Source organism: Balaenoptera physalus (genome assembly GCF_965194825.1).
Source record: "Balaenoptera physalus genome assembly, chromosome: 14".
NCBI lineage: Eukaryota > Metazoa > Chordata > Mammalia > Artiodactyla > Balaenopteridae > Balaenoptera > Balaenoptera physalus.
The window spans coordinates 55851644-55867100 of record NC_138893.1 but is presented as its reverse complement, the minus strand read 5'-3'; the positions used below and the strand labels follow the sequence as shown (position 1 = coordinate 55867100).

Here is a 15457-nt window from a genome sequence, read left to right as displayed (position 1 = left end):
TCCATTCTCCAATAAAAGGAACCAGGGCTCCTTGGAGAAATGGCTGATTCTAGGACTAGGGCCAGAAATATATAAGATGAACCTGGAGTAGCTAGTAGTGCTGGAATATAAGTAAGAGGCCAAAAATCCACAGTGATGGGTATGTTAAAGAGGCACAGGAGTCAACTGAAAGAGCCAGCTGAAAGAGTGGGCAAAGCTGGAGCAATTTGAGCAACAAAGTAAAGTACTACAAGTACCTCTGACTTTTCAAAATTTCACTTTACTGCATTTCAATTTTACGAAGGATCTATACTGGTACCTGTTTTTGCTAACCCAGAGAAATCCAAAAAGGATTTTCATTTTTATGAAAAAAGGCAAAAAGCAAAAATGGCATTGAGCATTTGTTTTGCAACGAGCAGTTATAGAGGCAGCGTGCACCACAACCAGCAGTGAGAGTGGCAACACCAAGCTCCTTCCCTGAGAACTACACTAAACATCTCAGTGCCATAGCTCTGGATTGTATCTGTGAGCATCTGTGCTTTATATCAATTTATTTTGTGTTAGCAAGATGCGTCCTAAGGTAATCACTTCTTCTCTTTATGCCATTTTGGTTTACAAAAGGTTTCACAGGAACATACTACTTTCAGATAGCAGGGGAAACCTGTATTAGAGTACAGCCCATCGTGACTTTTTAAAATGAGCATTAGTTAAGTGAAACCCCCAGTGTCAGATGGTGAGCCACTGGTTGGACAAAAGACCGCTAGGGAAAGGTCCTGGAAGAGGTACCCAGCACACCTAGAGGGGCCACAATGAGAAGTCAAGGTAGGTGCAGGTAGTGAGAGAGGCAGGACCTGGGCCATGTGCCTTTATTAGGATCCATGAGTGGAGTGCTTTGGGGTTCCTGGGCCAAAGCCAGATTGGTCGATTCGAAACAAAAAGAGCAGGGTTTTGGTAAGCTCCAGGGGGGTCTTATCTAAGGTGCACAAGGCCTTGAGCAGAGCATTGGGAGAGAGTGCTTATCACAAGAGTCTTTGAGGGAGTCATATCCGAAACCTATATTTACTTGTGATTCTGCAGGCTGTTACCTGGGGCATTGCTGGAGGGAGGGGATAGTGTCAGTTTAATGCTTGGCCACACAGAATGGCTGCCAAGGCAGCAATATCACAGAGTACCTGAGCTCTCAACCTAGCCCAGAGTATAAGATAAATATTCATGGATCTGTACAGATATAAGTAAATGATGGAGTAAATAAATGGGAAAAATAGGCACATCTCCTATGCAAAAGAATTTCAAATAATTCATTCTAGAAACTGCCCTCTAACAGGTAGAGCATGACTCCCTGCTCCTTAAGAGTGAGCTGCGCATAGTGACTTACTTCCAAAGAGGACAGTGTGGAAAGGGAGGGAAAATGAGCAACTTTATAGAATAAGGACACAAGGTAAAAACTGAGGGAAAAAATGAATAAATTATGGAATTTAATTAATAATAATATATCAATACTGCTTTATTAATTGTGACAAATGTACATACTAACCTAAGACATTAATAAAAGGGGAAATTGGGTGCTGGGTGTATGGGAATTCTCTGTAGTATTCTTGCTATTTTTTGGTAAGCCTAAAATTAAAAGTTTACTGTTAAAAAACTTTTCTTCTCACAAAATAAGAATAGATCTAAAATTTCATTGGTAGATGTATGTATAGAACACTTTGTCCCACTGAAAAATATTCTCTGAAGAATTTTAGTTTAATCTTGATGAGATTTTAAACAAGATAATTTTTTTTTTAAAAGAAATTCACGTTCTTTTATTTATTTATTTATTTATGACTGTGTTGAGTCTTCGTTTCTGTGCGAGGGCTTTCTCTAGTTGCGGCAAGTGGGGACCACTCTTCATCGCGGTGCGCAGGCCTCTCACCATCGCGGCCTCTCTTGTTGCGGAGCACAGGCTCCAGACGCGCAGGCTCAGTAATTGTGGCTCACGGGCCCAGTTGCTCCGTGGCATGTGGGATCTTCCCAGACCAGGGCTCGAACCCGTGTTCCCTGCATTGGCAGGCAGATTCTCAACCACTGCGCCACCAGGGAAGCCCTAAACAAGATAATTTTTTTAAGGTTATATGACATGAATTATGTAAGCTGCAAATGAAACATTTATTTTTTGTTTTGTTTTTGTTGCTCACTTACATACCCAAAGAAAAGGATGACTATAGATATTTTGGGGGCGTTTTCTTTCTAAAACTTAAATATGGAGAAGTATTTGGTAAAAAAAAAAAAAAAAAAAAAAATTAAAGCCCAGAAGATAATTATTCAGATTATCAGGCACAAAAATCAAAGGCCACTTTTTCTGCCAAGTTAAAAACAAAATCCAGCTTGGTTTTCGCTTGTTTTCTAAAATGTTGTTTAGTTTTGCTTTTCAAATTAACAAATAAGAGCAAGTGTACAGATAAGATCAATTTACAAATAGTGTAGAACCCAGTATTTTATAATGTGACCATGGCATGTAGAATATATGTCCATATCCAAACACCTGGACCATCTAGGTCAATCAATCAAGATGATTTATACCAAGGGGAAATTTCCATATTCCTTTTATCAACTTAATTTATTCCTGGCCACAGTACCCTCCCCCTGTCCCTGAGATAATAGTGATGCCTTTAAAGGAGATGTAACAGTTTAATCTTCCATTGCTTTCTAGGGAGCTTCCTGTAACAAAGTTTCTGGCAAGATGTTTCACATTCGGATCCAATTCACTGTCTGTGAGGAAACTGAGCCAAGAACTTCACAAACCCCCCCCCCCATAGAAGCTGATGCCCCCCAGCCTCACCCCCCAAGACTCAGGGCTGCCAGTCACTCACTTTGTGAGGGTCTTTTCTCCTTGGGCTTAGGACTGTAGTCTTTACCTGTTATTACTCTCCAGGGGCACCTTGGCCCATGCTGTGCTCAGCTGGCCATTTATGACTTGATGACAATGTGAGGAAACCTTGGCTCTTTGGCTGCAAGATATGTAAGTCCAGCAGAGTTAGGCAATTACCCAGGTACACAGTTTATTCACTGGTTTGATTTATCCTAACATAAGTCTGGCTCATCACAATTTCAGTCTGAAAACTGTCTTCTCTGCAGCTATGTCTACCCCAGAGAGTAGAGTCTGTCCTCAGTTAAGTGTACCCAGCACCTCTTCAGTACCTTCCATGTACTGATGGTTTTTCTTTATGATTTTGGCCTAGTTCTTTTTTTTTTTTTTAATTTATTTATTTATTTATATTTTTGGCTGTGTTGGGTCATCGTTTCTGTGCGAGGGCTTTCTCTAGTTACGGCGAGCGGGGCCACTCTTCATCATGGTGCGCGGGCCTCTCGCTGTCGCGACCTCTCTTGTTGCGGAGCACAGGCTCCAGCCGCACAGGCTCAGTAGTCGTGGCGCACGGGCTTAGTTGCTCCGCAGCATGTGGGATCTTCCCAGACCAGGGCTCGAACCCGTGTCCGCTGCATTGACAGGCAGATTCTCAACCACTGCACCACCAGGGAAGCCCGGCCTAGTTCTTTAAGTAACCTAGTTACTGACTGGCTACCATGGTTGCTCTAACCTGACTCAGGGATGGTGATAGCCATGATTAGCTGAGCACTTAAACAAGTCTACACTGTGGGCTTTATCCATGTGGCCTTATTAAATCCTCTGCACAGTCCTGGGGTATAACTATTCTTGTTTCCGTTTTATAGATGGGCACACCAAAGCTCAAAGAACTTAGAAAATGTGTCGGAGTTCACACAGCTGGTACCTGGGAGAGCTGGGATTCCAGACAGTCTGTGTGCCTCCAAAGCCCATATACGTAGGGGCACTCCAGTCAGTTCTGGGCTCTGCCGTGCTCTCTGCTCCCCCTAACTGTGACCCCATCCTCCACCGCTCTTAGGGACACCTGTCAGTCTGCCCTGAGTATTTGTCCAACTCAGTACTCTTAGACCCATCTTTACACTCACCCTATTTTTCCATACAAGGAAACCTAAAAGTACAAATAAGAATTTTTTCTTCATATTAATGTTTAGGGGGAAATAATTATTTTAAATCCAATCAATCACACTTGCTTTGGGAGTATAAATTACCATATTTCAAACATCAAAATGTGGAGCCCTTCAGCTTGCTTTAAACTCATGGTGTCCTTCTTTTTGGTGACCCCACAGTCCGCAACAAAAATATCATACTCAGAAATACCTTGTTTCCTCAATATATTTTGTCCATATCCCCGTTATTATGCCTGAGGTCCCAAGTGAATTTGGTAGGTTGCCTATGCAGAAATGATGTGAGAAGTTATCCCCCTCCCTCCCAGATCCAGTCAGCCTTGTGCATTGCTGGTGATGCGTGGGGAGATCGTACAGACCACAGCCTTGACTTCTTTCCCCAAAAGCGGAACACAAAGGAAATCAAGCAGAGTGAATATTCACAATATCTGAAGGCAGAAGAAATTCTAGTCTTTAATTTGAAATAATATATAGGGTCGTGAGAGAGTGGGAACCCTCAGGTTTTAGTCTGAAAGCTTCCATTAATTAGCTTCTTGTGGCTCTTAGCAAAGGCAACCTCTCTGAGCCTTATTTTCCTTACGTGTAAATTGTAAAATGTCAGCATTGGACTCTATTAATGGATTATTTATGTCTCCTCCTTCTTGCAAAAAAAGAAAAAAAATCTCAAGAAGCTTTTAGAAATGATGGAGTAAAAAGGCTAGAATCATGTAAGAAAGGGTAGAACAATACAAGAAAGAACGCTTGGGCAAAAGGAAACTGATACCATTGATTCAAAAGTTGGTCTGAGCTTCCTGGCAGCCTAGGCAAAAAGAGAGAGAGAGAGAGAGAGAGAGAGAGAGACCGAGAGAGAGAGAGATGATGATACAGTATTATTCTCGTTATCTGAAAAAAGAAAGTTTAGAGAAGAGGGGAAAGAAGAGGAATGAGAGGAGGAGGGCAAAGAAGCAGCAGCATACCAGCTCATCCAAAAATCCAAGCTAAGCTCTGGGAGTAATTTCTTCTATGTGTCCTATAGAAGGTGGATAGTCTCCAAGAGCTGTTTTGAGAACAAAAGCATTTGCAGAAACAGTCTCTGTCTGGCCATATTTTATACTGACCTTCAATAAAAGGACATAATTTAAAAGCATAGCTCTCTGAAGATACGCATGTAGAGAGCTAAGATAATCTACTCCAGGTGTGTTGCTCACTAGAGTCTCGCCTGGCCCAGGGATAAAGCTTAGAAAATCTCAGGAATGAATGCCTGGTATGACCCTTAGGATATCTTTCTCAAATACCAGTTACCTCAGCCAAGCTTTTGACAAGCGTGACATGCTACAGACAATTGAAAATTGAGATTCCTGGCAAGGCCCTTTACATATAAAAGTCAAGTTTGTGAAACTTCTCTCCCCTTTCACCACCTTTCTATTCCGCAAGGACTCTCACCTGTCTACTTGCAGAGAGGGCCGATAAATGTTATTATTAGGGTGACCCATAGCGAGGGAAAGAGGGAGGGAATTTCATTTTCTACTGTACAGAAGGCTATATTGTTGGATTTTCTTTTTATAACAAACATGTATTGCTTAAGATAATAAAGTTGAAACTAGGGATCCCGTGAGTGGGGGAGAGAGAGAAGGAGAGAAAGGAGGGGGGAGGGAGGAAGAGAGAATGAAAATGAAATACAGTTGCATGCAAATAAATTTGAAAAAGTCTGTTTAACAAAAAGAAGAAAGTTATGCACATGAAGCCCTAGCGCAGTCCTGTCAGTTAGACATTGCTCCACAAATATTTGTTGAATGACTAAATACATAGAACACAGAGGAGAGGACTGGCCAGCAAGAGTCTGAGGGCAAAGTTGCCGGTTGGCCACCTTGACTAGGAAACAAATGTACTTCAGCTTTTTAAAAACACACTTTGTTGTGAGTGAGGCAGCATCCTAACACCCTTTCCAGGGTGAACATCTCCAGCATGCCCTCCTCTCAACCCCTCAGATTCCTAAATGGATCACTAAAGAGGTTCATCTGTCAACTAGAATTATATGTCGAAGGCAGGCTGCCAAAAGCGACTCTTCAGATCCAGCAGAGTTGGAAATGAGCTCTTCCTCCTGTCATCAGACAGCTAGCACTTTTGTTGGCTTCTTGAGGCCATGCCTGGAATATCATTCATTTGTTCATTCAATCATTCATCCAGAAATATTGCTTGAATGCCTACGACATGCACTGTTCTAGGCTCTGGAGATCCTGCGGTGAAAAAAAAAAAACAGACAAGAACCTCTACTGATAGGAATTACATTCTAGTTAGGCAGAGACAGATGATAAGATAAGTAAAGCATATGACTTGATAAGTGCTAGAGAGAAAATAAAGCAGGGGAGGGGGTGGGGAGCGTTGGGGAGGAGTGGCTGTTATAACCTGAAGTAGGGTGGTGAGGGAAGACCTCACGGAGAGCCTAGTATTTGAGTAAAGACAGGAAGGGGTGGAGGAAGTGAGCTCTCTGGACATCTGAAGGAAGAGCTGTCCATGCAGAAGGAACAGGAAGTACAAATGCCCTGTGGAGATGGGTGTGTGTGTGGGGTCCCATGCCTGGCACATTCAAGGAACAGTAAGGAGGTCAGTGTGGCTGTGGAGGAGGGAGGGGACTAGTAGAAGGTGAGGTCAAGTGGCCTGATGGTATAGAGCTTTTCGATTTAATGGTAGACCATTTCAATTTTACCCAGAACGATATGGGAAATCATTGGAAGGTTTTGACCAAATTGTGTGTGTTCTTTCCTGACTTGTTCTTTCACTCAACCTTGCATTTGAAATTCATCCATGTCGATATGTGTGGCTATGGTTGATTCATTTTCAATGCTTGATATTATTTTATTGAGTACTCTTTACCTTTCTACCATTGAAAGACTGTTTTTCTCTTTTTTTTTTTTGTCATAATGTAGATATGTCTCTTTCTATTTGCAGTTGTGGGGAGTAGGGACGGGTATATCCTATTCACCTAAATGCCACATTGAAATAATTTGGGGATGAGTTAAGAGCTAGGGGGACTTCCCTGGTGGAGCAGTGGTTAATAATCCGCCTGCCAACGGAGGGGAAATGGGTTCGAGCCCTGGTCCGGGAAGATCCCACATGCCGTGGAGCAACTAAGCCCGTGCGCCACAACTACTGAGCCTGCACTCTAGAGTCTGTGAGCCACAACTACTGAGCCCACGTGCCACAACTACTGAGCCCATGTGCCACAACTACTGAAGCCTGCGCGCCTAGAGCCTGTGCTCCACAAGAGAAGCCAACGCAATGAGAAGCCCTCACACCGCAACAAAGAGTAGTCCCCGCTCTCCGAAACTAGAGAAAACCTGCGTGCAGCAACAAAGACCCAACACAGCCAAAAATAAATAAATTTATTTAAAAAAAAAAAAAAGAGCTAGGGATCTAGGCCATCCTGTTTCCCCTGTGAAGAGCTGGAATTTATGCCATCAATGGGCAAATCCTATGCAATATGATCTTCTGATACCCCTTCATAAGGATTCAAAAGGAATGTCAGAATCCCAAAATCTGGTGAGATACACAGCTTGGCCCCATAGGTCATTCCTGGCCATGTATTAGCAGTGGACAATGGACAAATCTATGTGGCTAAGCTGTTAGCAAATAGCAAAGTGGTCAGTAAAGACTGCCTTCTCCTTGTTTGGAGTTTGAGGGGTGGATAAGGCTGGTGGTGTTGAAATGATGTCCTCAGGAGCCCCAAGGAATATTCCTTGAAGAGACTCTACCCGACTCCTCATCCAGCCTCTCTTCATCAGAGCAGCTCTGCTTATTCAATGTCATATCCTAGGTATCCCCATAAAATCCTGGTGCCCCCAAATTTGAAACCATTTGACTAAGTGACCTCTAAAGTTCTTTACAACTTTAAAGTTCAGCTGCCATGCGTGCACACACACACACACACACACACACACAATGTTTAAATTATCTTAATGTTTACTTTTTTATTAGTGAATGTTTTAACAAAAAAGGTCAAATTTACTTTCACAATTATGAAGTTACTAACCATTGTAACTTAAACACAAGACACTACTGGTCCATTTGCAAAGGATGAATAGCCTTCCCTTTCTTGCCCAGCATGGAGGAGTCAGGAGCAGGCATGCCTCATTGAAGTGAGGGGTGTGGGAGCCACGCAGAGGTACATCAGTGGCATGTCAGACAATGTAGGGTGGTGACGGGGGTATGTAGGTGGTGGATGGAAGAGAAGGCCTGGATGGCTGGAATACCAGTTACTTTGAGCAAATAACTCAACTGATTATATAAATAAGTACTAACTATATGAAGGAAAAATATATGAAAGCCAGGTTCATTACTGTTGGAAAAGATGCAAACCTAGAAAGAAGAAAGAACCTTGAGGTATTAAAATGGAAATGTAGATTTCATTATGAACTTATGTTTTTAAACATATATAAAGAGATAAATATGGGAATAGTTATGGGGTGTGGGCGGGGGTTATGTGTGTGTTTTCTAGCTCTGTATGCCTAGGGGACCTAGAAACAATGACATTCCAGTAGCATGAACACACTGAGCACACAGATACTGTATTTTAAATACCATCCTCCACTAAAAGGAAACCAAGGGCTTCTTGGAGAAAAGGCTGATTCCATGGCTGGGGCAGGAAAAATTTAAGAGAAGTCTGAAACATTTTGTTATGCTAGAAAGTAAGGAAAAGCTCGAATGATGATGGAGACATGTCAGAAAGACTCAGGATTTGAGCTTCTGCAACAATTTGAGCTTCATTATGATTGTCATGGATTCCAATATAGTGGGGAAAATTTGCAATCCGTGAGTCTTTGCTGATTTAAGTGAGTAAATGAATAAATAAATAAGTAAATAAATGGGGGAGAAGGGAGAGCTCATTCTTTTTTTTTTTTTTTAAACCTACCCCATTATTATTTTTTTAATTAATTAATTTATTTATTTTTGGCTGTGTTGGGTCTTCGTTTCTGTGCGTGGGCTTTCTCTAGTTGCGGTGAGCGGGGGCCACTCTTCATCGTGGTGCGTGGGCCTCTCACTGTCGCCGCCTCTCTTGTTGTGGAGCAGAGGCTCCAGACGCGCAGGCTCAGTAGTTGTGGCTCACGGGCCTAGTCGCTCCGCAGCATGTGGGATCTTCCCAGACCAGGGCTCGAACCCGTGTCCCCTGCATGGGCAGGCAGATTCTCAACCACTGCGCCACCAGGGAAGCCCAAGGAGAGCTCATTCTTACCAAGGAAAGCAGCTAATCAATATAGAAGTAAGGGTGGAAATATAAATCATCAGTTGGCAGCTCTCTTAGGGGTAGGTGGCTGATCCAAGTGGTAGTCATTCATGGAAGGCGGATGGACAGAGGGTTGATGAGGAGCAGGGTTTCAGTGCAGTCACTGAACGACCTCCCCACAAAGCACTAATCAGTTATCAGGGGGCAAATGGTGACTTTATGGTAGAGAAATCTGGGCACATGATCAAGATTGATATGCCCAAGTGGTGCCAAGTGTTGACGTCCTGTGCCCTTTGTTGTGATGCACTGAGCCAAAGCCAGCTTCATTCCGGGGCATTCCTGCCAGAACAGCGTAACCAAAGTCTGGTCATGAGGAAATATCCCACAGACCTAAGTTAAGGGCCATCCTACAGAGTGTAAGGCTGCAATCTTTGAAACTGCAGAGGACATGAAAGGCAGGGAAATATGGAGGAACCATTCCTGACTGAAAAAGACTGAAGAGACCTGAGAGCGAAATGCAGAATCTCCGCACGTAACCCCAACCTCAAGCCCAGACCTACTGAATCAGAACCTACATTTTAACAAAATCCCCAAAGAGTCCTGTACACACTTAAGTTTGGGAATGGCCGAGACCCTAGATCAGTGGTTCCTAGGCTTAATCAGAATCACTTAGGGAAACTTTTTAATAGGACAGATTCCTACCCTCCCCCTCCCCAGATCTACAGAATTAGACACTAAATGGCAAACTCTCACAGGTGGTTCTGATACCAAGCTACTGGGCTCGAAATGGTACTGTCATATGTATGTGACCAAAGTGGGGTTCATACCACGTGGGCCTGGAAACACAGATTGAAGAATCAAGCTAATCATCACCACGACTCCTACTCCAAGCACGGAGACATGACCCCAAACTAATATTCCAATGCAGGGATGGAATGTACATAAATATTGCTGGTTCACATTTCAGGAGTTTTCCAGGACATTTAAGTGGATTTGAAAAATACTTTTGAAAAGATTGTTTGTACAAACATCATACTCTTTCCAGTCCTTGTTTGGCATAGAGTTTAATCAGATGTAAAATGGTGAGTGTTCTTTGTAAGGTTATATATTTCTTTTCTTCTAAGGCATGTAAGACAAGACATCTGGGTTTTATCAGTAAAATACTAAAACATGTCCAGCATTTTTAGGAAATCTGGGCCTGAGTTTATAAGCTGCAGGTGTTGAATATATCTGATAGAAGGCTATAGTCTATTCATTTAAAGTTAAAAGGAAAAAATTTATGCATACCGATTTTGTTTCAGAAAAATATTTGACTAAAACATGAGTTTTTGACCGTATCTTAGAAAATTAGGAGAAAAGAGAAAGAAATCTTTTAGTCAATCTTATATGAAAATGTCTAGTTTTAAGATGTTCTTATTTTTACATTATACACTGAACTCTCATCAACTCATAGTAAAACTTGCTTTTACGCTCTTATTAATATCTGTTAATTTATCTGTGGACATAAATAGCATCCTCCTTTATTAGTTTCTTTCCTGCCACAAGAAAGATATAAAAATATTGAATTTAAAGAGTGGGGCTGGCGGGCTTCCCTGGTGGCACAGTGGTTAAGAATCCACCTGCCAATGCAGGGGACGTGGGTTCCATCTCTGGTCCGGGAAGATCCCACATGACGCGGAGCAACTAAGCCCGTGCGCCACAACTAATTAGCCCGCGTGCCTAGAGCCCCTGCTCCGCCACAAGAGAAGCCACGACAATGAGAAGCCCACGCACCACAACGAAGAGTAGCCCCCGCTCACTGCAACTAGAGAAAGCCCACGCACAGCAATGAAGACCCAACACAGCCAAAATAAATAAATAAATAAATTTATTTAAAAAAATAATAATAAATCTTAAAAAAAAAAAAGAGTGGGGCTGGGGGTAATATAGGCATATTCTATGTGCAAGTCTAATAGAGCAGAGGCCAGTGAGGGGTGAGGGAGACAATAAGACATTAATTAAAAATTGTAATTTCTAAATTCAAAGAAATACCGCATTAAATGCAGGTGCCTCACAAAACCAAATGCCATATCTGGAAATCATTGAATACATGTCCATTAATATTAATAACATTGGCTAACCTTTCTACTGTGCTTCTAAGTATAAGCACTTTCACCTTACTTCCTTTAACCCTGCAATTCTGTAAGGTAGGTGTTGCTGACAGGCCTGCTTGAAATTGAAGGAATAGATGAGACAAAGTAATTGGCCCAGTATCACAGTTAGTAAATGTTAGAGCTGAGACTTGAATCTAGCACTTCTGACTTTGATCATGGGCTTCCTACCCCCCACCCCCTGCATCTAGGAAAGAATATTTGTTCAGTCAGCACCCCAAAAACATGATCTTGGTTTGGTTTGGGCTTTTGTTCCGTTTTGTTTGGGTATAAGATGTGCCACTTTCTAATACTTAAATGGCGGTCTTTACTTCTCAGTCTCTGTCATCTGTACCCAAAGCATTTTCCAAGTAAATATTTCTCTAAAGAGATTTCTTGAGCCAGATATGAAACATGTCTTTAACCCCTCTGGGGTGGAAACTCACCCTCTCTCCACAGGAGAAGCACCCTTAAACTACCAGACCCCAAACAGGTCAGTCACTTTTACAGGAACTGTCAACACACCCCCAAAACTGTCAACACCCCCCAAACTTCTTTAACTGACTCTCCTGAAGAAAACAAGTAGAACTTCAGCCCACTCAAAATCACTCCGAAGTCCTGCCAGCCATGTGGCATGGCCCCAGTCTCCAAAATAAATCCCCTCTTCTGCTGGTCTGAAGCTCCCTCCAGCCTCCCCATGCCCAGAGTTTTGAATTCTGCAGCTCCTGTCCTTGGGTTTATGCCCATGAGCTATTCATCAGGGTCCGCAGCCCATAATCCACCACCATCACCGGTGAGCAGCCGCTGTCTCCCTTCCCAGAAGACACATCCCAACAGAAATCTTCCGGGAGGGCTCTTCCCATCTGCCCCCTCTCCTCAAGGAAGCAGAGGAGGCTTCTTTTTTGTTTTGTTTTTTTTTGTTTTGGCCGCGCCCTGCGTTGTGCAGGATCTTACTGTGCCCCTTGCATAGGAAGCGCGGAGTCTTAACCACTGGACTGCCAGGGAAGTCCCTTTCCTAGTTTGTTTTTGTTTTCGTTTTTTTAGAGGAGGCTTCTTGACTCTTCCTTGGACCTCTCCTGCCATCACTGAAGACAAGTAGCAACTGCACCAACTATTATTATTTCTCCCCGTCTTCCTTCCAGCCTCCCTTCTAGAATTCTGCCCCAAATCTCTGTGGCCAGGCGGCTGCCCGCTGAGGGCTTCTCAATGTCCTGACTCTTCTTCCTTTTGTTCCTTGGGTTTTGACCAACTAGGACTCACTACCACCATCTCTTAGGCTCCCTGAGTTAGTGTCTTCAGCAATTCCTGCAGCTCCAGCTCTCCTCCTCCTCCTCCCCATCAGACCAGGTTAACTCCTTGCTGGCACGTGCCACTTCTTCACCCTTGGGGAGCCTGCCTCTGTGGACCCATGGATGGAGGGAGTGAGACGGGGAGGGGTGGTGGTGCATCAGATCCTCTTCACAGAGATAGCGGAAGCGCAGCAGGTTGTAACTATAGGATGTCCTGAGGTCAGGAGACCTGGGGTCTAGCCCTGGCACTACCACTCACTAGCTAGTTGACCTTGGGCAAGTCACCTGACCTCTCTGGTTCTCTTGGGCTTCTTCATCTATAAAATAAGGAAAATGAGCTAAATAACCTTTAAGATCCTTGATATATTCGTTGTCACATTGTGTAGTAGAACCACATGGCTAAAGGCCAGTCTGCTCAGCTCTTTCCTCAGGACTGCCTTGGCCGTGAAATAATAATTGACCACATGCCTTAATCTCCTCATTTTGGATTATAAGGAAAATCTTCTTTGTGTCTTGGTTTTAGAATTCCTACAATAATATATTGATTCTGAATTTATGACACCTGTTACAAAACCATATGTTGCCATTTCTGGCTATTTCTACCTCCCGAAGTCCGCTCACACCGTGCAGTTTCTAGAGATGGCGGGATGTGTTCTCAGGTTGAGCAGATGCAGGCCGAGGTCTCCAGAATTACCCGTGGAGACGAGCCTCTGGCTGCATCGGCTCCAGGCAGTAGGAGCTCAGAGAGACTGGTGCCAATATTCCAGGAGTTTTCTAGATGCTAGTGTTCCTTTGAAAAAATATCATATGGTATAAAGAATTTGGGAAACTCTGAATATTAGCCCCTTCTTGGAGATTTACCATGCACATTAGCATATTTAAAGCTCTAAGAAATCCTGCCAGTGAAGAAATCTTAATTTATCCCAGCATCCCCCAAACCTGTATGGCCCCAGATACTTTCTTCACAAAATACTTAGCATCTGGTAGAACATGTCCCCAGAACACAGTTTGGGGCACATTACCACAAAATCTGGCTGACCTGTCTCTATCTGGGTCTTTGGAGCAGAAAGAGAAAACTACAGCTGCTGGAATATTTACTGAGCACCTACTGTATGCAGAATAACATGGGAACAACTCAAAATTGGCGCAAGGGTCTGCCTGCCAAGACTTCGAAATCTAAAGCTGCAGACGGACAGGCACACATGAAGAAGCATGCCAGTCAGCAAACAGGACAAATGAAGTGTCAGGTACAGTGTGGGAGTGCTGGAGCCAGGCCCCTGGGCAGTCGTTTGCCTCCCGAAGTAAATTTCTGCACACTCAGCTGTCAGGCTCAAGATCGTTGCTTTGCGCCACCAGGGTAGTTACCATTCAACCAGTTACATGACCTCATCAAAGGACAGTCATTGTTTATTTTTATAGATTAGGTGGTTGGGGAGGCACACCACGTGCTTTTATTTTGTGCTGGACATCCTAGAATTTTTGCCTTACATGTACAGCTCTGTTGGGTTTATTTGGAATTGGGATCTCTTCTTTCCCTAGAAAAGGTGACCTCCTTCTCACGAAGTAGGAAAGATATTGAACTGGCCAGTGTCCCATGCCGTTGTTTAATTCTACTCTGAATCAAATGTAACTGCTGTCCAATGTACCTGATGTTTCCTGGACAAAGGGCCCTGGTTTCTCAGGGCAGCTGCCCCTTTAGAACCTATCTGTGACTCACTGCTATTTACCAAGCACTTCCCCTCCTACCAAACCATATCCACATGGCCCCAGGTCCTCAGACAGCCCTCTCCCACATCCTCCTTCCCCATCTCCTGTTTCCCACCCCTCCCTGCCAACTCCTCTTAGACTTTCTATTGATACGTTTTTTTCTCAACTTTTTTCTTACCCCTTTTCTGCCTTCCCTCTACCTCTCCTTTCTGGCCTCTTTAAAAGAAGCGAAGGATCATTCTTTCTTAGAGTTTAATCCTTGGGAACTCACTCTCTGCTAAACAGAACAGACAAGCTGGCACTGTGATAAGAAGGCCAACGTTGTTTCCACAAAGAAGCATCTTTGAAGAAGGAGCTGCTTATTATTTTTTTCATTATCAGTATTAGTTGACATTTACTGAGTATGTACTCTGCTCCAACCACTAGAGCACATTACATATATTTATTGTATCTTTTATTAGTTACCACACACCCACCCTTATGGCAGAACATTTTGTGGGTGAGAAATTGAGTCTCAGGGAAGGTAAGAAACTTGCTCAAGGTCACAGAAATAGTGAAAAGCAGTGCCAAGAGGTGAACCTGCATTTCTTTGGCTCCAAATCCAGTGTTCTCCCTTCTCTCCCCCACCTCCCATTGAAACAGGGAAGCTAAAGAGACAGAATTCTGGTTTTCATCAGATTTATTCCCTAACAAGTTTCATTCACAGAAGCTCACCCCTACACACATGTACTGCACAGACGGCAGATTTAATTATCTTCTTCTTAGTGATCCATTATATCTACCAGGGTCCAACAGAGCAGGATGTCATTGATCTTGGTGGGATGCCAATATCCTTCGTTTCTTCACACAGACTTGTCTTCAGGGGAACATAGACCAACACATGCAAACGATTTTATTCCCCTCCCTTCTCTCCTTCCTGTTTGATCATTGCTATCAGTTTAACTGTTGGTCTCCTGTTACCTGCTCACCATCCGCATTGCGATCGGCAAACATTTGCCATTGGGCCCTACAAGTGAAATAGTGACTTGTTGGGCTCAGTTTTCCTTTCCTGTGACAGGTGTCCACCTGCCCTGGGACCCACAGTGATTCACAGCAGGTCTCAGAACCTCCAGACCTGCTCGGTGGCCCTGGAAAACAACCTTCTCTCT

At 43.4% G+C, this 15457-nt stretch overlaps 1 protein-coding gene across 7 annotated transcripts in view; it reads left to right on the top strand.

Moving 5' to 3' along the window:
* The window catches only part of PLCE1 (phospholipase C epsilon 1), a 316064-nt gene that overhangs the window by 204453 nt on the left and 96154 nt on the right, over window positions 1-15457 (top strand). The window lies entirely within an intron of this gene.